At 38.5% G+C, this 26632-nt stretch overlaps 1 protein-coding gene across 1 annotated transcript in view; it reads left to right on the top strand.

Annotated features, from left to right (window-relative positions):
- Window positions 1-26632, top strand: part of ARL14 (ADP ribosylation factor like GTPase 14) — a 119348-nt gene that overhangs the window by 7569 nt on the left and 85147 nt on the right. The window contains exon 2 of the mRNA XM_046001410.1: window positions 4944-5011. The gene's annotated coding sequence lies outside the window, so the exon portion shown is untranslated. The remainder of the gene's footprint in view (window positions 1-4943; window positions 5012-26632) is intronic.

The raw sequence follows: 26632 nt of genomic DNA, 5'->3' as shown, positions 1-26632 counted from the left end.
GACATGGGGCTACATCCCAGGACCTTGAGATCATGACCTGAGCCGAAGGCAGATGCTTAACTGACTGAGCCGCCTATATATAGTTTCTTAAACTGAAAATATTAAGTGTTTTTGATTTTTTATTTTTTTCTCTTGGGTTCCATGTTCAAACAGTGGCAACTTGAATAAATAGAATATCTTTATGGTGTTTCTCTCATTTACCTTCTCTCCATTCTCTGCTACCATCCTCTGTTTTGTTCAAGAAAGGTAAGAAGTAAAAAAAAAAAAAAAAAGAAAGGTAAGAAGTGTTTCATGTTCATGATGTCTTAGAGTTAGAAGAGAGCATACATGTTATCTATACCAACCACCTCATTTGCGCTTGAATTCTGACCACTGGTTTCATCATGTGCAACACATTCATTAACGGGGAGCTCAATATTTTTTGAATCATAGCCCATTCAGTCTTCAGAGAATATCATTACAAAGTTCTTCATATTAAACAAGTGTATATATAATATTACTTAAAAAGTCATTGTGATACTTAAGGTTGAACCAGATAGGCATCTATGGAGAATACAAAGGGCAAGAGCATTAAATAGGGCTATTTTTTGCATTGTGATAATGATAGATTTCTACCAACTATAATATATTACATCTATGTTTTGGGTCCTGTTTTTAATTTTTTAAAAATGTTTTGTTAATTTTTTTAAATAAACATATAATGTATTATTAGCCCCAGGAGTACAGGTCTGTGAATCGCCAGGTTTACACACTTCACAGCACTCACCATAGCACACACCCTCCCCAATGTCCATAACCCCACCACCCCTGTTTTGAATTTTGAGAGAATAGTAATGCTAGTCAGACTGATGAAAATCCTCATGAATGTGAACGATTTTAATAACTTGAATAAAGACAGAACTGATGCCATAAAAGAGGCAACTACCTTGGATTATCACATATGAGGAGGACCCAGATATATTTATTAGTTGTTTTTATTTATTACTGAGTAGAGATTATATGTGGCATATGGTACCACATATACACCTATAATTCAGGAAGATGAACTACAAAACTATACAAGATAGAAGACTTTTAAGTACAGAAGTTAGTCCTGAAATTCACAATACCTCATAGGATTTATCAGCTTTCTATTTATAGTTCTGTCACTATCTTATACAAAACCTTGAAGTCTCTTGGAGAACTCAAATAGCTTCAGCAGATTCTCCAGATGCCTGTGAAGTCAAAGGTCTGTAGCTCCTGGAGTATTATTTAGACTTTGACCACTGATTACCTGATGATGGACTGCAGAAAAGTATTTAACAACAAATCTTTTAATGTTTTTCTCATCCTTTCCATTTGGTTGAATCCTGGAAACCTTTGTCCTTTCATTTAGTACTTATCCCAACATCATTAGGCCCTGTTAAAAGTTTTTGTCTTTATAACTAATGAAAATCATAGCCCAGTAGGTGTTAACCCACCTTATTTAGAGCCCATTAGATATGAAAATGTCTTGTTTTCTTGCCTTTTGGCTTCAACCCTAAGATCTGCCTAATCAAACCTTGATGTTCTACATGGCAGAACATAAGCTACCATACTGATCCCAAATTAGACCTCCCAGGTTTTTAGTTCTATTTATAAATAGAAGCATCAGAGGAAGCATTTAAATTGTAGACAGATCAAGTCAACTAATAATCAGTAATATTATTTGGTTAATTCAAGGATCTCACAGAACGATTTAGAGCAGTAGAAAAACATTCATGCACGGGTGGCCTAGGAGACGTATTTAATTTCTAGAAATAAGAAATTCCTTTATAGTTTTTGTTGCTTGTTTTTTCTTTTATTTCTACTTGTCATATGAAAAGATGGAAAAATTACCCATCATTTGTCTGTCCTGATAGTCATCATCATAGAACCTCATTAAAAGTAATTAAAATTTGGGGCGCCTGGGTGGCTCAGTGGGTTAAAGCCTCTGCCTTCGGCTCAGGGCCTGGTCTCAGGGTCCTGGGATCGAGCCCCATATCAGGCTCTCTGCTCAGCAGGGAGCCTGCTTCCCCCTCTCTCTCTCTCTGCCTCTCTGCCAACTTGTGATTTCTGTCTGTAAATAAATAAAATCTTAAAAAAAAAAAAGTAATTAAAATTTGCCACAGAAATCTTTTTGAATGCGGCACATCTTTGTCTCATTGAATCTCTGCTAGTCCTCTTGGAGGCACTCTTGTGGCATGCAAAGAGTTCCAAAGGTACATCAGCAAATTGTTAATCGCAGCACCCTTAAAGTGCTAGCTTCTTTTAAGAATAATTTAAACACACTTTGGACTGCCCTTATCACAAAGTATTCTCTTATTATAATACCCAAAATAACAACAGGAGTGGGTGGGGCAGAGATAGATAACATATCTCTAACCACCTGTTCATATGTTACCACTAGTGTAGTGAGTGTCTTAGTGTATACCGTACAGTGTAATGTATGGTACAGTGTAGCATATACCTAAGTATAAAGCAGAGTGTATAGCCAGGGTCAGCTTCAAGGGCTTGCAGCTTATAGAGTCTCACAGGGCCTTGCACTGAGAAGGGCCCCACATTTGGTTTAATGCTCAGTTGTCACTATCTTGAAAGTTTTGATTTTTTACAAGGGGTTCCACATTTTCATTTTGCACTGGGCCTTGCAAATTATGTAGTCTGCCCTGGATAATGCAGTGTATATTCTCCTAAATACCTCCCTACCCACAACTCTTTTTAGCATGTATTCCTTCAATCTAAAAAAAAGGGGGGGGCTGTAAAATATTCCTATTTCAAATGTAAATAAGTCATGTAAATATTATAGGATCATATTATATATACTAGTTTTGCTTTCTCATTTAATATATTAAGGATATACTGAAGAATACTCTCTTGTATGGATAAACCATAATTTATTTAACTACCTACTGATGGACACGTAGGTCTTTTGTTCTTTGCTGTGATGGTGAACATCTTTCAATATACATCTTTGTTCACTTGCCCCACTATTTCCCTAGGATAAATTTCTAAAAGTAGAATTGCTGAGTAAAAGGGTATGGACATTTAAAATGTGACACATACAACCTGACTGTTCCTCAGAAGATTACATTAGGTTATATCAATCTAAATCCCACTAACAGATTATAGGCACCATGGCTGCCCCGCATTGTTGCCCCCCATGCTAGTATAATAACTCACTTTCACCTCTGCTGATCTGATATTGCTGGTATTTCTAATGGCATTAACCTGAGTTATTAGATCACTGGGATATCATTGATTCTGTTAATATGGAATGGGAGTTTATTGAATCAAACATCAGTGCACCTATTAAAGTGAATACCTTTAGGGAGATATTTTGTAGAAGTCTCCTGAGCCAATTATTTGAGGCAGTCTAAGTTCCCACATTTTCTTTCAAAATAAGAGTTTTGTGTTCCATGTGTAATACTAACATGTGTAACAAGGATGTTGTAAGTACTCAAATAAACCCTCATGACATTGACCTTGCTATTTTTATGATCTTAACCTCCCAAACTTTTAAAACATTTTTTAAATTTTGAAACCGTTTCAGATTTTTGCTGAAGTTGTGAGACACCAATACACAGAATTTTCATATACCCTTCACCCAGATTCCCCAAATGTTAACATTTTACCACATTTGCTTTGACATCTTGCTCTTTCTCCAAACTCTTTTAAAATAAGTTACATGCATGATGACTCTTTACCCCAAATGTTTTGGGTTCATTCTCTTATAGAATCACAGTGTATTTATCTAAATCAGGAAAATTAATTCAAAATTGTTATTTGTACACATTATTTAAATTTCATTAATTTTCCCCATAATTTTCTTTATAGAAAAAGAAGAAAAAAATTTTTCTGGTTCAGGATTCATTCCAAGATCACACATTACATTTAGTTGTCATGAGCCCCTGGCCATACATACTTTTTTTGTTGGTCATATTTTCCTTGATAAATACTAGGCTGATGAAAAAAAAATACTTTTCAGCACCCTGAATTTCAAAAACCTGGTTGGTTAGTTGTTGTTGTTGTTGTTGTTTTGTATTTACATGTTTTAAAGTAAAGTTGCTATAAAAAAGGAAAAATAAGATCTAAAAGTTAAAGAGGTAGGATACTGATGATAAATAATAGAAATCTGCAGCAGTAAATCATTAACTGTAAAAAATGAAAATTTCAGGGGCGCCTGGGTGGCTCAGTGGGTTAAGCCGCTGCCTTCGGCTCAGGTCATGATCTCCGGGTCGTGGGATCGAGTCCCACATCTGGCTCTCTGCTCAGCAGGGAGCCTGCTTCCCTCTCTCTCTCTGCCTGCCTCTCTGCCTACTTGTGATCTGTGTCTGTCAAATAAATAAATAAAATCTTAAAAAAAAAAAAATGAAAATTTCAAAATGCTTTCATTAATGCCCTAGGTTTTTGTATTTTGTTTTTTTTTTTTTTTAAGATTTTATTTATTCATTTGACAGAGAGAGAGAGATCACAAGTAGGCAGACAGGCAAGCAGAGAAAGGGGGGAAGCAGGCTCCCAACTGAGCAGACAGCCTGATGTGGGGCTTGATTCCAGGATCCTGAGATCATGACCTGAGCCAAAGGCAGAGACTTAACCCACTGAGCCACCCAGGTGCCTCAATGCCCTAGGTTTTTAAGGAAAGTCTTCTCAGGCCTTTCTAAAAAGATTGCCACACATTTGCTAATAGTACCAGGTATTGAGAAGTCCTATTTGATTATACACACATAAAATGACCTCTTAGTTCCCAGAGAGTCTAGGGAGCAACAAAAGTGAAGCAGACATAATGAGAAATGACTAACTTCTGGAGACAAGGGCATTTTTGTTCTCAGTAGGAAGACACTAAGCAGTGTCTTTTCTTTTGATTTTTTTTTTAATTAAAACCAAAATAATGTGAGGTATGTTGACTGAGTAAATCAAAGCCTTAACTATGCTTATCACGTGAAAAGACTTCCTGAGGCACCGAGGATTTTGGATAGTTGCCATCAATTGACCTGAGAGCTTCTACAACTTAAAGGTGAGTTCATAAAGAAGGTGCAGATGGGTATTTTATTTATTAAACATTCAAAAAGTGATCACTGCTAGTCAAACGGTATTTTAACCACCTTGAATGAAAACTCCTTAGGCTATTACTTTTTCCATTTTTCAAATAGGGAAACAGAGGCACAGGAAGATATAGCAATTTGTCCAAGGTCACACAGCTAGTGGGTGGCTATGACACTGAGGATCTCAAGGGAAGGCCTATAGGGACCAGGGTGGTTTAAAGCCACGAACTCACAAAACTGACCCTTTTGTTTCATCTGGAGGCTAGGGTCTCACGGTGAAGAAAAATGGCTGGGCACACAATGAAAATTCAGCAGGATGGGAACAGCGAAGAAGAAAAGAGAAGGTCCAGACTAATGTGGGAGAGGGAAATACTCAGGAAACCTCGAAAAGCAAACTGCCCTATTTTTAACAACCGCAGTTATAAATACTATCTGAACCAGCCTTCCTTCTTCAAGTTCAAGAAACCTAAATTCACATAAAAATGAGCAGTAGAAAGAAATCAAGGTCTGATGGCATTTGCAGTTATAAGAAAAAAGAATAAGGTGTATAATGACATCCATACAGACAATAAAAGCATACCCAAAAGACATGTTCAAGAAAGCAGGTCCAAAGCACTATATTAGTTCAAAACGAGGTTAAAATGCATGAAGAAAATAATATAAGAAATGAAAGACCAAAATAAATTAGAATTCATAAAGGAAGTAAGAAACCTCAAGAAAGAATTAAAAATTAAAGTAGTAGAGTTCAAGTGGGCCTCCTCAAGATCCTGGCTACAAGGCTTCTGCACTCTGGACCCAGCACAGACCTCCTGGGGAGCTGCCTCTGGGTTTATTAATAAAGATCCTAAATCTCTTTACTTTTAAAAATGGCCTTAAAAATAATAAATGTGGAGTAATTTTAGTAAAGATGCTTATTTTAAATAAAATATGAACATTTTGTTTTATTCCATGGTTGCATCAATAAAGAATTATAATTTTAATCTTAGGCCCTGTCATTGCCATCCAAAGACAACTGATGCCTTCCTATGCCAAATGCAATTTTGTGAAAAGTGAGTCAATTTTTTGGAAGCCAGAACCATAAGAGTAGCGGCAATGTCAATCAATAAATGGTGGCAAATTCCACAATATATTATGGAGACATTATACTTATGTAGAAACTCACTCAAAATGAATTTGAGCAATCTTCTGTAATGTCATATTACATCATTATGAATTGGAATTTTGCCATCATAAAGGTGTGAGGAATATCTTTAGAAAAATGATGCTGATAGCAGAAGAACTGAATAGAAAACTCAGAACAGTGGTTCTCAGGGTGGGAGACCATGTGCAATTTTAAGAATATGACTACTGTTTTCCTAACGTATAGTTTTATTTTTTTAAGATTTTTATTTATTTATTTGAGAGAGACTGAAACAAGAGAGATCAGAGAGGGAGATGTAGACTCACTGCTGAGTGGGGAGCCCAATGTAGGGCTCGATCCCTGGACTCCAAGATCATGACCTGAGCTGCAGGCAGATGCTTAACCAACTGAGCCACACAGGCACCCTTGTTTTCCTAATATAACCCAAGAAAAATAAGCTTGATAAAATCCATTCAGTTGGTGGGTGACTTGTCTACTGTGAGAAGGCACTATAATGGAATAGAATAAAATCTGACATAATAATATAGACCCAGAGGTGTGTGTGTGTGTGTGTGTGTGTGTATCAAGTGTACACCAGGGGTGGGCAGGTGCAGACCTGCTATATTCAGATCACCGCGGGATATTTTCCAAACTAAGAGTACACAGGTCAAGCCCATCCCATCCTAACCGAAAACCACAAATATGAAATATTAAGAGGAATTGGAGAGATATCTGGACTATGTGCTGAGGTTATGTATTCTAGTGTAGATTATCCTGGGAAATTTTCCAACCCCTGAATTTTGTTACACAAAAGATCAAGTTAAATGCATGTTGAAAAGTCTTAAAGGAAAACCAATGGCTTTGTCAGCAAGCTGTTTTTAAGTTCCCCATAACTTGTTCCATTTCTCTGAACCAGCATAGAACTGAAGGACAAAGAAAATGCTTTTACTGGATTTTGATGAACGTAGAGATCCGAGACTCTGATCTGGACTTCTCAAGAACAATTTCAGAGCCAGTCTTTGGATCCCTGAGTGGGCCTTCCTCACCAAGAAAGGAATGAAGATCTCTTTGCCCACTATTCAAAATAAGTTAATTTACCAGTACAATTGAGCCACACTTGAGTATAGATAACATTAGTCAATTTATCTGGGTTTCATTTCTGGGTCGAATTTGGACGCTGGACTCCAGGTGAGTTGTGCCTGCTTTTTTCCCTAGCACTTTAACCTCAGAGCCTAAACACAGCCAATTCTTTCTCAACTAGTTGCTGAATCCCTCTAATACTTGTCCAGCTCTCTGATCTTTTTCTAAAAAAAAAAAAAAAAAAAAGCATTTTCACTGTTCATGGCACATTCATTGGAGCTTGGAGGCTAAGAAATGAGACAATTAAACTCAATTTGACTTAGCCCATTTTAGTTCTCATTAGCAGCTTTAACAAAAAGTTTCTTGGGGTGTGATCAAAATATCTAATTAAAATGAGATTTGAATGTTGAAGAGTCTGGTTTATTCTTGATACCATGACCCTGGGAATACAGAAAATTAACTTGTTCTTATTGACTATGTAGACATTCGGCTTTGTTTTTACAGAATACAATAGAGAATTGTATAGTAAATATTAGGGAGCTCCTGGGTGGCTCAGTTGGTTAAGTGTCTGCATTCAGGTCAGGTCGTGATCCCAGGATCAATCCTGGGATGGAGCAGTGCCCCTCGTCTGGGCTCCTGGTTCAGTGGGGAGTCTACTTGTCTCCCTCTCCCTCCGCCCTTCTCCCTGCTAAAGCTTGCTCTCTTGTGGGCACTCTCTCTTAAATAAATAAATAAGATCTTAAAAAAAAAAAAAAAGGAATATAGGCAAGTTCTATGGACCTTTGGGGAAGGGGAAGGGGAAAGCACTATCTCCAAGGCAGATACAAAAAACCCCTACTTATGTACTTTTTAAAATTGTAGCTATGTTTTATGTTTTCTTTAAGTTGTGGTTTGTGGTTATTGTAATGTAATAAATAATGCACATGGTAAAAATACATAAAGAAAATTAAACAGTAGGGAGTTATCAAGTAAAAAATAAATCTTCCTCCCAGATCTCCCCAAACTTTAAGTTTCACTCTAAATAAGACAACAGTTTCTGAAACTAAGGTTGATGAGCAGGTGGTGCATTAATCCTTTTGCAACTCAATCTTAGTCTTTCAAAGACTTAAAAACAAAACAAAAACATGTTGGGCTATAAACCTTAGCACTGTAGGAAAGAGCCACACAGCACTGGTTTCCTGAGAGTCATCACTGATGTTGCTTACATTTAAAGTGGACATGATCCACGGTTTACAAATCGTTGCACAATAAAAATTAGAATGCCCTATTGTGGATCATTGCTAGGTACCGTTCAGGTTACAATTTAAATATGCTAAAGAAACCAAACTATGGGGAAAAAATGATAATAAGTGGAACAAGCATCAGATATTTGAAGCAATTTCATTAAAATGAAATTATGGTTATGAAAGTTGGTTTATGGTTTGAAGTTATGGTTTATGGAATATTCCCCAACCCTCACTGTTATGAATGACTGTTTAAAGTAATTGTTATCTTTGATAGGAATTTTCAAAGTGATAGGTGTATTAAAGATAAATCCATTTCTATTTGTGTAAGCCTAATTGTGAATGTTTATCTTTTCATTCATTGATTTTTTTATATATATTTTTTTCACGTAAGAAATTCCTTACCGGGGCACCTGGGTGGCTCAGTCAGTTAAGTGGCTGCTTTCGGCTCAGGTCATGATCCCAGGGTCATGGGATCGAGTTCCCCATCGGACTCCCTGCTCAGCAGAGAGCCTGCTTCTCCCTCTCCCTCTGCCTGCTGCTCTGCCTACTTATGCGCTCTATCTCTCTGTCAAATAAATAAATAAAATCTTAAAAAAAAAAAAAAGGAAATTCCTTATCTGGGGCGCCTGGGTGGCTCAGTGGGTTAAAGCCTCTGCCTTCAGGTCAGGTCATGATCCCAGGGTCTTGGGATCGAGCCCAGCATTGGGCTCCCTGCTCAGCGGGGAGCCTGCTTCTTCCTCTCTCTGCCTGCTTCTCTGCCTACTTGTGATCTCTGTCTGTCAAATAAATAAATAAATAAAATCTTTTTAAAAAGATAGAAAGAAATTCCTTTTCATGGTCAGTCTTTTCATGGTCAATATCTGCTTGTCTTTGATATCTGAAAACAACATTTCTAAGTTATGTTGGATATAGTCTCCCTTTACAGTTTCTTGCATTAAGCTACAATCCTAGAGAGAATGTAGAATAGATATTTTCTGTAAAAAAAAGTTGTATTTGTTCTAGTTTTTGTTGTTGTTGTTGTATTTTGGTAGCCTAGAACCCAATATTTCGTTAGTGTGATTTGAATTATTTTCTTCCAGTGCATTTCTCTTAACACTTATCTATACTGAATTCACTTGTCATATTTCTGCATTTTTACAGCCATTATTATTCTTAACTATGTTTTACAATCCATACTATAAACATTCCTTTCCTTATCCAGCAAACATGAATTGAATATCTACCATGGCTCAAAGTTGGATAAGATCTAGTGCCTTTCTTTTTTTTTTTTTTTTAAGTATTTCAAATTTCTTTTTTTTTTTTTAAGATTTTATTTATTTATCCAAGAGAAAGCAAGAGAAAGAGAACACAAGTGGGGGGGGGGGGGGGCAGAGGAAGTGGGAGAAGCAGACTTTCCAGTGAGCAGGTAGCCCAGATGCTAGATCCCAGGATGCTGGGATCAGGACCTGAGCTGAAGGCAGACACTTAACAGACAGAGCCACAGAGGGCACCTTGACATAGTGCAACTTCTAACACTCTCACAATGTTTGGCTCGAGAGGCCAACCCTCTCACAGAAAAGCAAAACATACTTGAATGAATCAATTTTATAAAATGTTAATACAGAAGATAGATTCAAAATATGGTCACCACCTACCATGGATATCACAGTGAAATATAATAATGTTGGCAGAATAAGCTTAATTTATTTTTTTTTTTTTAGAGAAATAGATACTTGCTATCCTCAGATAATTGGACAAGAGCTCAGAAATAGTCTTCTATTTTATTTAAAAGAGCAATGTTTGGTCACTCATGATTTGTGTTTATTTTAATTTGTGTTCTACAAACTCTGAAAGAATTGTTTGGTCCTAGTTTGAAAGGTTTTACCTTTTGGGTAGCTATTGCATCAGTAAGGGTAACTAGGGATACTTCATTTGCTTAGTACTAACTTACCATAGTCGATTATGGAGAACATGCCAAACTAAAGAGTGTCATTTGTATTTCCATTCAGAAATAAATGGTAGGAAAAGTCCAAGGATTTCTCTGTAACATCATGGTCTACTTCTGTAGCAGATATACTCTACCTCCTAACTGTTAAGTCATATTTTGTATTGAAAAGCAAAAACCATGTATTTCAGTTGTTACCTAATCAGTACAATCTTTTAAAATTGGCGTAATGGGCTGATGGGCATTAAGGAGAGCATTTGATGTAATGAGCACTGGGTGTTTTATGCAACTGATGAATCACTAAATTCTACCCTGAAGTTAATAATACATGATATGTTAACTAACTTGAATTTAAAGAAAACAAACAAACAAAAAAATATCACCACCACCACCACAGGCAAAAGAAAGTAGCATCTTGCATCTTTTAACTGAAGCCTTTTGAACTTCTCCACAAATCTATTCCCATTTAGTTGTTCCTTTTATCAGTAAATGGTAACTCTATCTATCCAGTTGCTCATGCTAGAAACCTGGTTGTCATGCTTGAAAATCCCATCTCTTTGTGAAGGGTACTTCACATTCAATCAGTGACCTTTCTACTTTCAAAATACTTGTTGAATTTGTCCACCTCTCTCCATCTTCATGGTCATTGCCCTAGTCCAAGCCAACAAGTGTCTCTCTGGATGACTGTGAAAATCTTCACTGGCTATTCCCTATTCACACTTGCCTCTTCTCCAATCCAATCCTCAACAGCTATGAGAGTGACAGTTTAATGAGAAATCACAGTATATTATTTGTCTTGGCCTGCTCTGGTGCTGTAACAAAATGCCTCAGACTGGTTAGCTTATAAACAACAGAAATTTATTGCTCACAGTTCTGGAGGCCTCAAAGTCCAAGATCAAGGCCTTCTGGTAAAGGACTTCTTCCTAGTTCATAGTCTGCACCTTCTCACTGTGCCCTCAGAGGATTGAAGGGCTAGGGATCTCTCTGGAATCTCTTTTCTACAGGTACTAATCCTATTCAGGAGGGCTCATGATCTAATCATCTCCCAAAGTCCCCACCTCCTAATACCATCACCTTTGAGGGTTAGGATTCTATATATGAATTGGGTAGAGAGGTTACCATAGCAGTCATTTCTCTGCTTAAAATCTTTAAGAGGCTTCTCATTGCCCTTAAGATAAAATTTTAAAATCCTTAACATGATTTTCCAGGGCTTATATAATTGTCAGTCATTTTGAGCTCTTGTTCACCATGCCGCCTGCTATATAGACCTCCTTCCTCCTTCCATACCCCTCAAACTCCTTTCCATCTCAGCACCTTCTTAATGTTGTTTCCTCTGCTTCCTTGTTCTTTCACCACCTCTTGGTGGGGAAACTCTTCCTCAGATCTCAGCTTGAATGTCACTTTTCTTTTAATCCTGATCCTGCAGGCTAGATTGGATCCCCCTGTTATACTTTTCTCAAAGTGCTCTATTCTTGTTCTTTATAACAGTCACCAAAAATAACTATATGGTTATTTATGTAATTATTCATCCAATGTCCACCTTTCCCACTATTATAAACTCTCTGACGGTAGAGACATTACCTGTTTGTTTTTTCACATTGTATTCCAAGTCCCTAGAACATTTCCTAGCACAAAAACTGCTCAACAAATATTTGTTGAAAACAAATGAGGGTAGATACCAAAATACAGTAGAGTTTAGTTTATGAGAATTTCAGTATTAAAGTGAGTCTAGAGTGGCTGGGTTATGGACACTGGGGAGGGTATGTGATATGGTGAGTGCTGTGAAATGTGTAAGCCTGAGGATACACAGACCTGTACTCCTGGGGCAAATAATACATTATATGTTAATTAAAGAAAAAAAAGTGAGTCTAAGGGCACCTGGGTGGCTCCATCAGTTAAGCGTCTGCCTTTAGGTCAGGTCATGATCCCTGGGCCCTGGGATTGAGCTCCACATCAGGCTCTCTGCTCAGGAGGGAGCCTGCTTCTCCCTCTGCCCCTTCTCCACTTGTTCTCTCTCTCCCTCAAATAAATAAATAAAATCTTAAAAAAAAGAAGTGAGTCTATGATCAATCAGCAAGAAACTAACAAATTGGTTATCTTTTCTGAGCTTTGAGAGTCACATACTATGGCCTAGTCAACTTTATACACATCATATAACCTCTGTCTTATTGAGTCAAATACAAATCTTTTTATCTTTCTGTCTCTTTTATTAATTTTTAATTTTTTTTTCTGAGAAAGTATGTCCATGAGCAGTGGGGGGAGGGGCAGAGAGAGAATTGTAAGCAGGCTTAAGGCCCTACATGGAGTCCAATGTGGGGCTTGATCTCACAATCCCAAGATCACGACCTGCGTTGAAATCATGAATCTGGTGCTTAATCAACTGAGCCACCCAGGTGCTCCTCTTTCTGTTTCTTTTAAAGAAGTCACAGAATCGGGGCGCCTGGGTGGCTCAGTGGTTTAAGCTGCTGCCTTCAGCGCAGGTCATGATCTCGGGGTCCTGGGATCGAGTCCCGCGTCGGGCTCTCTGCTTGGCGGGGAGCCTGCTTCCTCCTCTCTCTCTCTCTCTCTCTCTCTCTCTCTCTGCCTGCCTCTCTCCCTACTTGTGATCTCTATCTGTCAAATAAATAAATAAAATCTTAAAAAAAAAAAAAAAAAGAAGTCACAGAATCTATCTTGTCTGGTCTTTCACTGGAAAGTTTTTTTGAATCTCTGAGAGACTTCACCATGCACCCACTTTTCTCTTGCTGTGGGTCTGACCAGCAAGTTTTCCTCCACTGTTGCTAACTTCTCTGGGCAGCATTACCTGACACTCATGAAGGGAGCCACCTTGTCTTGCTCTGAGACTCTACCAAGACTGTTCCAATTATTGCTTCTATGCCTTGGTTCTCAGATATAAATCCACATACTGCCTGCCAATGATGCTGCCACTGTTGCTGCTTGTGATTCCATTTACCAGTCTTTCTTTACTTGTTCTCAGTGACATGCCCTATCTGGAAAATTATTTTCATTGGAAATAAATGAAATTATTTCTCCTCTCTTCCAGATCATTTGAAACATATTAACTAAAATGGTCCTGACATCCTTTGGGCACCACTGTGATAACCTCTTCCTAGTTTTTAATCTCTAAGTTCCCTATTGCATAGGGCAGACTATAAGGAGGCCCTATGATCTCTACCTCCTGGTATTCGTGCCCTGCGTAATTCCCTTCCCTTGAGTATGGGTGGTATCTGTGACTTGCTTCTAACAGGTGGAACACAGTAACGGTGATGGGATGTACTTGGTCACATGGGTGTGATTACTTACTAAGGTTATAACATCTCACTGAAGAATTTTCTTGCAAGCTGCTGTGTTGTGAGCTTCCCTAAGGAGAAAATCACAGAGTAAGAAATGGAGGGCAGCTTTTAGCCAGCAGCTAGCAAGAAACTGAAGATCTTAGTCTGACATTCTGAAAGGAACTAGATGCTGCCAACAACCACATAAGTCTAGAAGTAGACCCCTCAGTCAGATCTTGGGTGAAAATTCAGCTGTAGCCAATACCTTGATTTCATCTTGCAGAGGACCCGGTTAAGCTGTATTCTAATATTAACCTCACAAAACAAAGATAATAAATGTGTCTTGTTTTAAGCCACTAAATTTATAGTAATACTGTTCTGCAGCAATAGAGAATAGATGTATTAGAATACTTCTATCCTCGGCTGAAATGCTTTTCTGACACATTATTTCCCAATCATTTTTAAATACCTCTCAGCATGGAATTTGGACATAATGAATTTTGAGGAAACAGATATTGTAGCTTTCTTTTCCTATATGTAATTATTTACCTACCAAAAAACTGTCTAACCAAGTATAACTCTTGCCTTAAGAATGCTTAGACTTATTCCTTCTGTGCCCAGGGATCACATATATGTACATATTCAAAAGTAATACCTTTCATAATTGATTGCATCAGTTCCAGTCTCAAGGAAGTAGGACTACAGCTACTCCTTCCTTGGCAAAACCTCTATGATGAATAGGACAACTCCTACTCTACCACAGTATAATCCTTTTTATTTTAATTTTTTTTAAAATTTAAAAAAATTTTTAATAAACATATAATGTTTTATTAGCCCCAGGGGTACAGGTCTGTGAATCACCAGGTTTACACACTTCATAGCACTCACCATAGCACATACCCTCCCCAATGTCCATCCTTTTTATTTTTTTTAAGATTGTATTTTTTAATTTGACGGGAGGGAGTGCACAAGCAGGGGCCTGTCTATTTAGACTAGCCATGTTTTACATGCTCAATGAACATATGTATCGTTGGGGCGCCTGCAGCAGAGGGAGAAGGGGAAGCAGGTTCTCTGCTGAGCAGAGAGCCTGATGCAGGGCTGGATCCCAGGATCCTGAGATCATGACCCGAGCCAAAGGCAAGCACTTAACCAACTGAGCCACCCAGGCGCCGCTAGCACAGTGTAATCTAACACAGTGCCTTTTATTGAGTATACAGTCTAAAGCTATTTCTCTGGAAAACTGGTGTCCAAATGTCTGGTTCCATACCACACCTATTACATTAGCAGTATGACTGAATTAGAATGTATCTATTCCTAAAAATGGCTAGATGTGTAAGGGTAAGCTGTAGGTTAGCACCATCCAACAGAAATATAATGCAAGTCACATATTTAATTTTATGTTTTCTAGGAGCTGCACTTAAAAAAGAAAAAGAAAAAGGAAGATTGATTTTAATAATATATTTTATTCAACCCAAGATATCCAAAATAGTATAATTTTAATGTGTAATCAATGAAATAAAATTAATGAGATATTTTCTGTTTTTTTTTAAAGTGAGTCCTTGAAATTACACATTTTTTTACATTTGCAGTGTATCTCTATTTAGACTAGCCATGTTTTACATGCTCAATGAACATATGTATCGTTGGTGTACCTGGGTTGCACAGTCAGTTAAGCATCCAGCTCTTGGTTTCATCTCAGGTCATGATCTCATGGTCCTGGGATTAAGCCCTGTGAAGGGTTCTGCTCAGCCCAGAATCTGCTTGAGATTCTTTCCTCTTCCCTTTCCCTCTCCTTCTGGTCCTCCCCTTGCCCTTTCTTGTACTCTCTCTCTAAAATAAATAAATGAATAAAATCTTCAAAAAATGTAATACACTAATGAATTGTTGAACACTACATCAAAAACTAATGATGTATTATGTGTTGGCTAACTGAGCATAATAATAAAAAATGTAGTGTGTATTGAACAAACACAACTTCAGAGCTTCACATGAGCATGTTAAACCACAGACATCACAATCCACATAAAATTCTGCATAAGGCAGCTGGACTCTTTTGAATTAAAAATGCACGTCCTAGGGGCGCCTGGGTGGCACAGTAGCTTGTGCGTCCAACTCTTGATTTCAGCTGCTGTCCTGATCTCAGGGTCGTGAGATTGAGCCCTGCATGGGGCTCAGAGCTCAGCATGGAGTCTGCTTAAGTTTCTCTCTCCCTCTTCTCCTCCTCCCTGTGCTCTCTCTCTAAAATAAATAAATAAATAAAATGTAAAAAAATGCATATCTCCTTTATACACATGTAAATGGAACAAGATTTGAGTGGACAGGCAGTCAGGGATCAAAGAAGGGAGCCATTGTAGGTACAATGATCTAATAGTTATACGATGGATCCTTGGCATGCGTAGATTTCATACCTGCCCAAGAGAGACTCTTGTGAATTTGCTGTAGTTCTTATAAATTTGTTGTGGTATGAATCTGAATTGGCCTGATTACCGGAGCAGTCCCTTTGCTGGGGCATAAGCCTGTCGGACCTGCCTTGTCTGCATTTCTCTACTTATCTCACAAGCATTAATGTTCACTAGATGCCTGAAGGAGTCAGTTAATTTTAATCATTTATGTTTGTGGCACTTTAGGGGAGGATTTACATGTGTAGTGGAAATATACAGACTTGGGGTCCTGCCCATGCTAAGACTGAATCCTTCCCCAATGTCATATTTTTTTAAATAAAATACTTTATTTATTTATTTGACGGACAGAGATCACAAGTAGGCAGAGAGGCAGGCAGAGAGAATGAGAGGAGGAAGCAGGCTCCCTGCAGAACAGAGAGCCCGATGTGGGGCTCGATCCCAGGACCCTGGGATCATGACCTGAGTCGAAAGCAGAGGCTTTGAAGGCAGAGGCTTTAACCCGCTGAGCCACCCAGATGCCCCCCCAATGTCGTATTTTGGTGGAACTATGAGGGTCTTGTAAAACTAGATTAGGTTCTCTGTCTGATTCCATTTAAGCAAAGTCCCCATGAAATGTCACACTTCACTTACTGAAAGTTTTCTTTATAGCACACTGCAATTTTTCTTTCTTTTCTAGATACTATGCTATCTTAATGATATTCGTTAATATTGCTTAATGAGCCAAAGAGAAAATTCTTACTCTTAACAAATTATTCCTTTCAGAACTTTTCATTTTAAAGTTCCATGAAGGGGGAGCAAAGGACTTTTGCCTGAAGATATTTTAGTACTCTTCCATCAGATACAGCTGATTCTTTGTCATACAGGGCTACAGTGTCTCTCAAGAATTATTCAGACTCATGGCTCCACCTCTTTCTCCTTGATGTCTATGAACCATGTTATGAATATTTCTTAAATTTGAGTAATAAGTATGTAGGTGTTTATTATGGTTTAAATATGTTTTAATTTTTTTTTTTTTTTTTAATGAGGAAAGGTCATTCAACCTGTTCTTTGATCTCTATCCATTAATACAAGGTTTCTCCACCCTCAGCACTACTGAACTTTGGGCCCAATAAGTCTTCATTTTTTTTTTAAGATTTTATTTATTTATTGGACAGAGAGAGATCACAAGTAGGCAGAGAGGCAGGCGGAAAGAGTGAGAGGGAAGCAGGCTCCCTGCCGAGCAGAGAGCCCAATGCGGGACTCGATCCCAGGACCCTGAGATCATGACCTGAGCCGAAGGCAGCGGCCTAAACCACTGAGCCACCCAGGACTGTTTTATACATTGTAGGATCCTTGGCCTCTGCCCACTAGATGCCAATATCTTATGTTCAGCCATTTCTGTTTCTACAGTCATTGTTTATTTGGGGGCTCTGATCACCTCAGCTAGATGCCATTTCAGTCCCTGAACTAGCCCATATATTCAATATTCTACCTTGCTAATATACCTTCCATATTGCCATAAATGTAATAATACTGGGCACCTGGGTGGATCTGCCGGTTATGTGTCCAACTCCTGATTTTGGATCAGGTCATGGTCTCGAGAGTCGTGGGGTTATGCCCCACCTTAGGCTCCACACTCAACAGGGAGTCTGCTTGAGATTCTCCCTCTCCCTCAGTCCCTCCCCTGACTTGTCATGTCCTCTCTCTCAAATAAGTAAATAAATCTTTAAAATAATAATAATAACAACAATAATAGTACCTACAATTTATTTAACTTCTGCTATATGCCATGCAAGTATGCTTTGCTCATTCATTAACTCTGGTCTGATATGATGAAACTGAAAATAGAGCAGTTAAGTGACTTGCCCCAAATGACACTTCTAGTGAGTACAAGATAAGATTCAAGTTCAGGTCAGCTTAACATCAAAGCCTATGATTTTTAGGTTATCACACTGCCTAAATATAATGTCTTCCTAAAACATGAGGGAAACTTGTTCCTTTTCACAAACTTTCTGTGGCTTCCAGTTCATGTCTCAGGCAACATAACCTGTCTGTTCCTTTAGGCATCCTGCTCCTGTATTTCCATGCACACTGTATTCTGTATTCGTATCTCACTAGATGATGACCATTTCCCAAATTTGCCACACATATTGGTGTTTTTATGCCTGTGCTCAAGCTGCTCCCTCAATCTGAAATGCATTTCCATCTCTTTTTCTTCTCTAAAATTCTAATCATTATTCACAGTCTAGTTCAGATATGTGTTGTTTTTTTTCCCTGTGAAATCTTTCCTGATATGCCCAGGATGAATTGTTTCTTCACTCCTATAGCACAACATTTGTCACATACAGCTTTTACATCATCCTGTTCTATTGAGGACGTTCCTACATATCTGTCTGTAAATAACTGGAGGGTGGGGATCACTCCTTGCTTATATGCTGCCCCATTCAAAAAGATTGAGGCAACTAACTAGAGGCTTTCTCTTTGTAGCTCTGTGTTTCCTAGAACACATCCTATAGGGGTTTTTAGAAAACACACAAGCCTTGATAAAAATTGGTTGACTACATAGACAAGTGAATGAGTGGATACATGACAAAATATTTATTCCCATCACAAGATTTTGGAAAAAACCCTTCTGGTTAGCTGATATTGAGAAATGGCTTAGAAAACCATCTCTGGGGGCCTCTGGGTGGCTCGGTGGGTTAAAGCCTCTCCTTCGGCTCAGGTCACGATCTCAGGGTTCTGGGATTGAGCCCCGCATCACGCTCTCTGCTCAGTGGGGAGCCTGCTTCCCCCCTCTCTGCCTGCCTCTCTGCCTACTTGTGATCTCTGTCTCTGTCAAATAAATAAATAAAATCTTTAAACACACACACACACACACACACACACACACACACACAGAGAGAGAGAGAAAAGAAAACCATTTCTGGGTGCCATTTGGCACAGAGTAGACCCAATGGGCAGAAGGCTGCAGTTGCAGAGATCCCTCTCCTCTCAGAGAAATGTACTTATGTCAAGTGAAGCTGGATACATCAAGAGATTGTATAGGTATTTTTATATACAGATGTAAAATTCAAAAGCTACAAAAGGGTATGCAGTGAAAAGTGTATCTCCCTCCATTCTTGTCTTCCAGTCCCCTAATCCCCCTTCTCAGGGACAACGATTGTTATCACTTGATTTTACAGATTTTAGATGATTATCCCAAATAATACTTTCTTATATATTATTCTTATATCTTGGACAAAAGATCATATTAACAAATATAATATCTAAATAATAACCCTGATTTAGCTACAATTGCCAGTATATTAATTTTGCGAGCTAGCAAATATTTTTAAGTGCAGGTGAGTGAAGTCTTGAGGTTGCAAGAAACATGCTTTATTTGTCCATTGTGGTGGTTTTGCTTTTAGTGGCTTAGAGTACTGCTTCTGGAGGAAAATCACATTACCATGTAGTCTGACTTCTTTAAAACTATCTCCACATCATTTCTTCGTTTTCCAAGTTGTCTCTCTCTCTCTCATGTGTGGGTATTTTAATACTTCTGTATTTCTCAAATCTCTGACTCTGTCTCTTTCTTCCCTCAGTATTAGCAGGTGACTTTACCTCTTCTTCACAGGGAAAAAGAAATCATTCTCTAGGTTTTCAGATGCATTCGTGCAAGCTTTGGAAGGAATGTATTATGGTCTATTTTGTTTGGAAGGACATCTTCTGAGGTGTGGATCTATATTGACTCATGCGAAGAGCTAGTCAGATCATGGAAAAAACAAGGTTGAAAGATTGTAACAAAGAAATATGGGGGAAAATGCATAGATGGACATTTTCAGATTGTGCGCAGACTGAGAACTGTGTCCCACATGGATGCTTGCCAGGGACTCCTACAGAGGAGATGGGCAATATTCGAAAACTGGCCTTTCCCAGGCATCTAAGTGTTTGTTCAGTAGACTCATTTAAAAAGTCTTTGTGGTGGCAAGGAAGGAGATTACTCCTAGGTTCAATATTACCTCCATCCTCCCCCCCAGTGCTGGAACTGACTTGGCTACTATTACTCCTGAGTGCCTAACATACCTGCTGTAGTGACCAACAGCTGGGTCCTGATCGTGCCCTCAGCTCTGGAACACCAAACAACCATCTAGTGGCAGTTTAACAACTAGGGTTCTTCCATCATGGAGAGGGCAGCAATTCTCCTCACTGTAAATATGTATTTACTATAAATTTAGGTTGAGTTTCCTTGCATGCCAAAATTTTACCTGCATCATTACCTATAGTCCTATTATGTACCTAATTCATTGTCATGGTATTTTATTAACCACTGCTTCTGACCAGAGAATTTGTTTATATATGAATGAAGTAAAACATTGGGCAAAGGCTGTTGAGATTCACTGATCTTACCATGTATCCCCTCACCCAAAAGTGGGTGGACTTTTAGAAAGGCAGACAGTCCTTGGGGAGACCCAATGAATGTACCAGCTGTGAGGCTGTAAAGCTGTCAGTCAGGAGACACTAAGTATATATCTCTCATGGCCACAAAACATAGTGTCAGAAGACAATGGATGTGAAGTAAGAGTGATGCCTCCTACTAATAAACCTAATGACCCATTCTCAAAATTTTTCTCTCTATCCCTACAACTTTCAGTTTCGATGGTTTAATAGTCTTACTATCCAAGGAAGGGATGAGTAAACAATAGTGCTTACAGTGAAGTGGAAGTTGAGATGGATACCTGGTCTATTTGGATTCCTCATGCTTCATGAACAAGGTGAGGGGGAGGACATGTAGAGGCTGGAGTATTTAAGATTTTAAAGGGGAAAAAGGGTTTCTACCACACAATGAAGGCAAGGGGAGCAGATCTAGAGCCTAGAGTATCCTTTGCCTCCTTCTACTACCATGCCCAGGGGCAAAAGCAATGAAAAAAAAAACTTCAGGAGTCTATACGTTGTTGCAATTTGTGGTTTGTAATTTGAAGTTTGGGGAGAAAGATGAATTGATGCTGAATAGCCAAAGGGAGGGACAGTGGCAAACACTACCAACTGTCTCATTCTACACCTTTCCGATCCATTGTAGCATGCCTTTCTGGGTTTTAGGAGATAGAAAGCTAAAGAGTATGTTTTCAAGACTCCCACGGAGTGCAGCAAGGGTTACCCATGCTTTCTGCCAGGCCGATGTGCCCCTGCCAGGCTTGGCAGGCAGAAGTGAGCATCACAAGGCTGAGGCAACATAGTTCTGGAAGTGCAGATCATAGAGGCTTTTGTTTTTTCTACTGCAGCTGTTGTAGAGATTCTAGCGACCAGAGCCTGATTCATGGGTATCAAGCATCAGGTGGTAACAGCAAGAATATATCTGTTGGAAAGTTCCCATGGTGTAGTTGGGCTTTTTCCTGGCTGTGTTGCCAGTGACCATTCGATAACCAAGCTTGGTGTCTTGGCCTTCCCAGATGTCCTATAAACTAATCAAAACCCTGGAATAAATTTCTTTCTACTTAAACTAGTGAGCATGTACTGTTGTTGTCTAAATCTGGTACTCTAGTCAATAGCCAGAGGAAGAGGATTCTCCAATTTTGGAAAAGCGGGTGGATATTTGAGAATCAGAAATAACCACCTCACCTCCCATTCAGTCCTCAACCACTGAAATTTGGCAGCTACCTCCTCTGCTACTACTCTTGTTAAGATCACCAAGACTTCCCTGACATAATCTCTTGGCAACATTTGACCCTGTTGCCCACCTGCCACTTTTGTTTCCTTCCTTTAGCTTCTGTACACACGATCTCTTGGTTTCTTTCTTCTCCTTTGTTCCTCCTCAGTATTCTTTGAGGGACCTTCTTTCTTTTCCGCTTATCATTTAAAGGTGAGTATTTCTCAGTGTTGTATATGGTATCTCTTGATCTTTCTACTCTACATATTGTTTAGGGGTGATTTTAGGTTGTTTCTACTTCATCGCTTTAGTTAATCTTGCTACAGAGCTGACCTCCAAATTTATTTCTTCAGGACACTTAGGTCTCCTAAGCACCAATGCATTCTGAATATCTCTCCGTCATTGCCTCATAAGCACCTTAAACACAGGAGAGACAAAACAGAACTCATTGGCTTCCCCCCTCACCTCCTCAAAATCCCTCGAACTAGCAAACTAGCAAAATGGTACTCCTTATTATATTCCCTGTCCTGGGGGATGGCATCACTGCCAACAGAGTTGCTTAAGCCAGAAACTGGGTGTCGGCTTTCACTTTTCACTCTGCTTTGCTTAGCCAAACAATCTTCAAGTCCCATTGTTTCTACTTCTCTAAATATCTCTCATTTCATCTCTATTGCCTTAGTTTTAGACACCATCACTCTAGCCAGTTTACTGCAACAGCCTCCCAAGCTGTCTCTCTTCCTGCAGTCTTACCTCCCTCTAGTTCATTTGTCACTGGAGACAGAATATTATGTCTACAACACATGTCAAGTCATGCACATAATATACACATAATAAAATCTTTACTACTTTCATAGGGCTTATAGGGCTTTCCCTGAGTTGGCTTCTCTAGCATCATTTATTGCACTCCTTGCTCCCTCTCTAGCACACTTTAGGTCAGACATAATGAACTTCTCTCAGGTCCTAGACTACCCCATGCAATCTTTATCTTGTGGAACAGCATGCTATTTCCGCTCTAAAAGAACTAATTTCAGCTTAGATATGATTTTCTTTAGCAAGTATTTTCCTTCTGGTTGTTACTGCCTCTGCTTCATTCCCCAATAGCAGGGAAGTAATATTCTACTTCCCCATAATACATCTGTGACATGAAATTGTAGCTTTTTTTTTAAAGAGTATTTAGACACATATCCCCTCCTTGCCTCAGCTTGGTGGATGACTGCCATGTATATTATAACCCCAGCAGAAGTCTAGAGTTTTATTCTCAGGAGAAATCTCGAACTGCTGGATACCAGACACATACCCTTACCCTAATTCTACACCTAACCCTACCCCAACCCTAACCCATACCTTAGATGTGAAAATGTGGGTTCCTAAATACACAATAAGCTGAGATGCAGCCTAATTCTTCTTCTTCTTTTTTTTTTTTAATATTTTATTTATTTGACAGAGAGAAATCACAACTAGGCAGAGAGGCAGGCAGAGAGAGAGGAGGAAGCAGGCTCCCTGCGGAGCAGAGAGCCCGATGTGGGGCTCGATCCCAGGACCCTGGGATCATGACCTGAGCTGAAGGCAGAGGCTCTAACCCACTGAGCCACCCAGGCGCCCCTGCAGCCTAATTCTTCTAAAGAAGATTCTAAACCTTTAAGAATTTCTTATAGTCTTTTTTATGCCTGAGTAATATGTCAGCCATACTCCACCTCTTCTTTATCCATTCAACAGTCGATAGACATTTGGGATCTTTCCATAATTTGGCTATTGTTGATAATGCTGCTGTAAACATTGGGGTGCATGCATCCCTTTGAATCAGTATTTTTGTATCCTTTGGGTAAATACCTGGTTGTGCAATTGCTGAGTAGTAGAGTAGTTCTGTTTTTAACTTGTTTTGTTTTGTTTTTTAAAGATTTTATTTATTTGTGAGAGAGTGAGTGAGTGAGCACGCACAAGCAGGGGGAGCAGCAGATAGAGGGAGAAGCAGGCTCTCTGCTGAGCAAGGATCCCCATGTGGGACTTGATCCCAAGATCCTGGGATCATGACCTGAACCAAAGGCAGATGCTTAACCAAATGAGCCACCCAGATGTCCCTATTTTTAACTTTTTGAGGAACATCCATACTGTTTTCTACAGTGACTGCACCAGTTTGCATTCCCACCAACCATGCAAAAGGTGTCCCCTTTCTCCGCATCCTCATTAATACTTGTTCTTTCCTGTGTTGTTAATTTTAGCCATTCTGACAGGTGTGATGCAGCATCTCACTGTGGTTTTGATTTGTAGTTCCCTGATGATGAGTGATGTTGAGCATCTTTTCATGTGTCTGTTAGCCAGGTATCTGTCTTGTTTGGAAAAATGTCTATTCTTGTCTTCTGCCCATTTTAAAACTGGATTATTTGGTTTTTGAGTGTTCCATTTTACAAGTTCTTTATATATTTTTGATACTAACCCTTTATCAGATATGTTATTTGCAAGTATCTTCTCCCATTCCATTGGTTGCCTTTTAGTTTCGTTGTTTCCTTCACTGCAAAGATTTTTATCTTAATGAAGTCCCAATAGTTCAGAAGACATATCTTGTAAGAAGTTGCTATGGTCAATGTCAAATTACTGCCTGTGTTCCTCTCTAGGATTTTTATGGTTTTAGTTCTCCCATTTAGGTCTTTTATCCATTCTGAATGTATTTTTGTGTATGGTGTAAGAGAGTGGTCCAGTTTCATTCTTTTGCATGCGGCTGTCCAGTTTTCCCCACACCTTTTATTGAAGAGATGGTCTTTTTTCCATTGGATACTCTTTCCTATTTTGTCAAAGATTAATTGACCATATAGTTGTGGGTTCAATTCTGGGTTTTCTACTCTGTTCCATTGATCTTTGTGTCTGAGTTTGTGGCACTACCAGACTTTTTTGGTCTCTACAGCTTTGTAATATAACTTGAAGTCTGGAAGTGATGTCTCCAGTTTTGCTTTTCTTTTTGAAGATTGCTTTGGCTATTTGGGGTCTTTTGTGGTTTCATACAAATTTTAGGATTGTTTGTTCTAGTTTTGTGAGAACTGGTAGTATTTTGACAGGGATTGCATTAAATGTGTAGATTGCTTTGGGTAGTATAGATATTTTAACAATATTTGTTCTTCCAATCCATAGCATGGAATGTTTTCCCAATTCATTGTCTCGTCTTCAATTGCTTTCATCAATGTTTTTATTTAGTTTTGAGAGTACAGATTTTCTATCTCTCTGGTTGGGATTATCCTTGGTTATCTTATGGGTTTTGGTGCAATTGTAAATGGGATCCATGCCTTGATTTCTCCTTCTATGTTTCATTATTGGTGTATAGAAATGCAACAGATTTCTGTATATTGATTTTGCATCCTGTGATTTTACTGAATTCGTGCATCAGTTCTAGCAATTTTTTTAGTGGAGTCTTTTGGGTTTTCTAAATAGAGTATCTTGTCATCTGCAAAGAGTGAAAGTTTGACTTCTTCCTTGCCAATCTGGATGCTTTTTAAATTTAATTTTGATGTCTGATTGCTGAGACTAAGACTTCCAGTCTATGTTAAATAACAGTGGTGAGAGTGGACATCCCTGTCTTGTGTCTGACCATAGAGGAAAAGCTTTCAGTTTTTCCCCATTGAGGATAATATTAGCTATGTGTTTTTCATATATGGCCTCTATGATGTTGAGGTATGTTTCCCTCTACACTCACTTTGCTGATGGCTTTTATGATGAATGGATGTTGTACTTTGTCAAAAGCTTTTTCTGCATTTATTGAGAGGATCAGATGGCTCTTATCCTTTCTTTTATTAATGTGGTATACCACACTGATTGATTGATCCGTGAATATTAAACCACCCTTGCAACCCAGGAATAAATCCCACTTGATCACAGTGAATGATTTTTTTAATGTACTGCTGGATTTGATTTACTAGTATTTTGTAGAGAATTTTTGCATCTATGTTCATCAGGGATATTGGGCTATAGTTCATTTGTTCTTTTGTTCCTTCCTCTTTCCCTCCCTCCCTCCGTCCCTCCCTTCTTTCCCTGTAGTTCTCTTTGTTAGTGGAATCTTTGTCTGGTTTTGAAATCAGGGTAATGCTGGCCTCATAGAATGAGTTTGGAAGTTTTCCATCCATTTCTATTTTTTGGAATAGTTTGAAAAGGATAGGTATTAACTCTCTTTAAATATTTTGTAGAATTATCCTGTGAAGCCATCTGGCCCTGGACTTTTGTTTGTTGGGAGATTTTTTTATTACTGATTCAATTTCTTTACTGGTTATCAGTATGTTCAGGTTTTCTATTTCTTCCTGTTTCAGTTTTGGTAGTTTATATGTTTCTGGGAATTTATACATTTCTTCCAGATTGTCCAATTTGTTGGCATAGAATTTTCCTTAATATTCTCTTATAATTGTTTGTATTTCTGTGGAGTTGGTTATGATTTCTCCTCTCTCATTTGTGATTTTATTTATTTGGGTCCTTTCTCTTTCTCTCTCTCTCTTTCTGTTAAGTCTGGCTAGGGGTTTATCAATTTTACTCATCTTTTTTGAAGAACCAGCTCCTGGTGTCATTGATTTATTCTACTGGGTTTTTTGTTGTTGTTGTTTTGTTTTGTTTTTTAGTTTCTAGATCATTAATTTATGCTCTAATCGTTATTATTTTTCTTCTGCTACTGGCTTTATGCTTCATTTGTTGTTCTTTGCCTAGCTCTTTTAGATAGGCCTGTATTGTTATATACTTCCCCTCATGACTGTTTTTGCTGTATCCCAAAGATTTTGGACTATCATGTTTTCATTATCATTTGGTTTCATGTATTTTTTAATTTCTTGGTTGACCCATTCATTCTTTTTTTTTTTTTGTAACTAAATGTTACAATTTATTTCATCTTCATGATTACAGATATCACAGGACAGGGTGGGTACATAGGCAAATAAAACAAACTCTTCTTCCATTTAATCAGATGCAGCATTTTGGCAATTTTTATGATAATGTAGGTT

The sequence above is a fragment of the Meles meles genome, chromosome 4, assembly GCF_922984935.1.
Source record: "Meles meles chromosome 4, mMelMel3.1 paternal haplotype, whole genome shotgun sequence".
Lineage (NCBI taxonomy): Eukaryota > Metazoa > Chordata > Mammalia > Carnivora > Mustelidae > Meles > Meles meles.
This window is presented reverse-complemented; position numbering and strand designations above follow the sequence as displayed.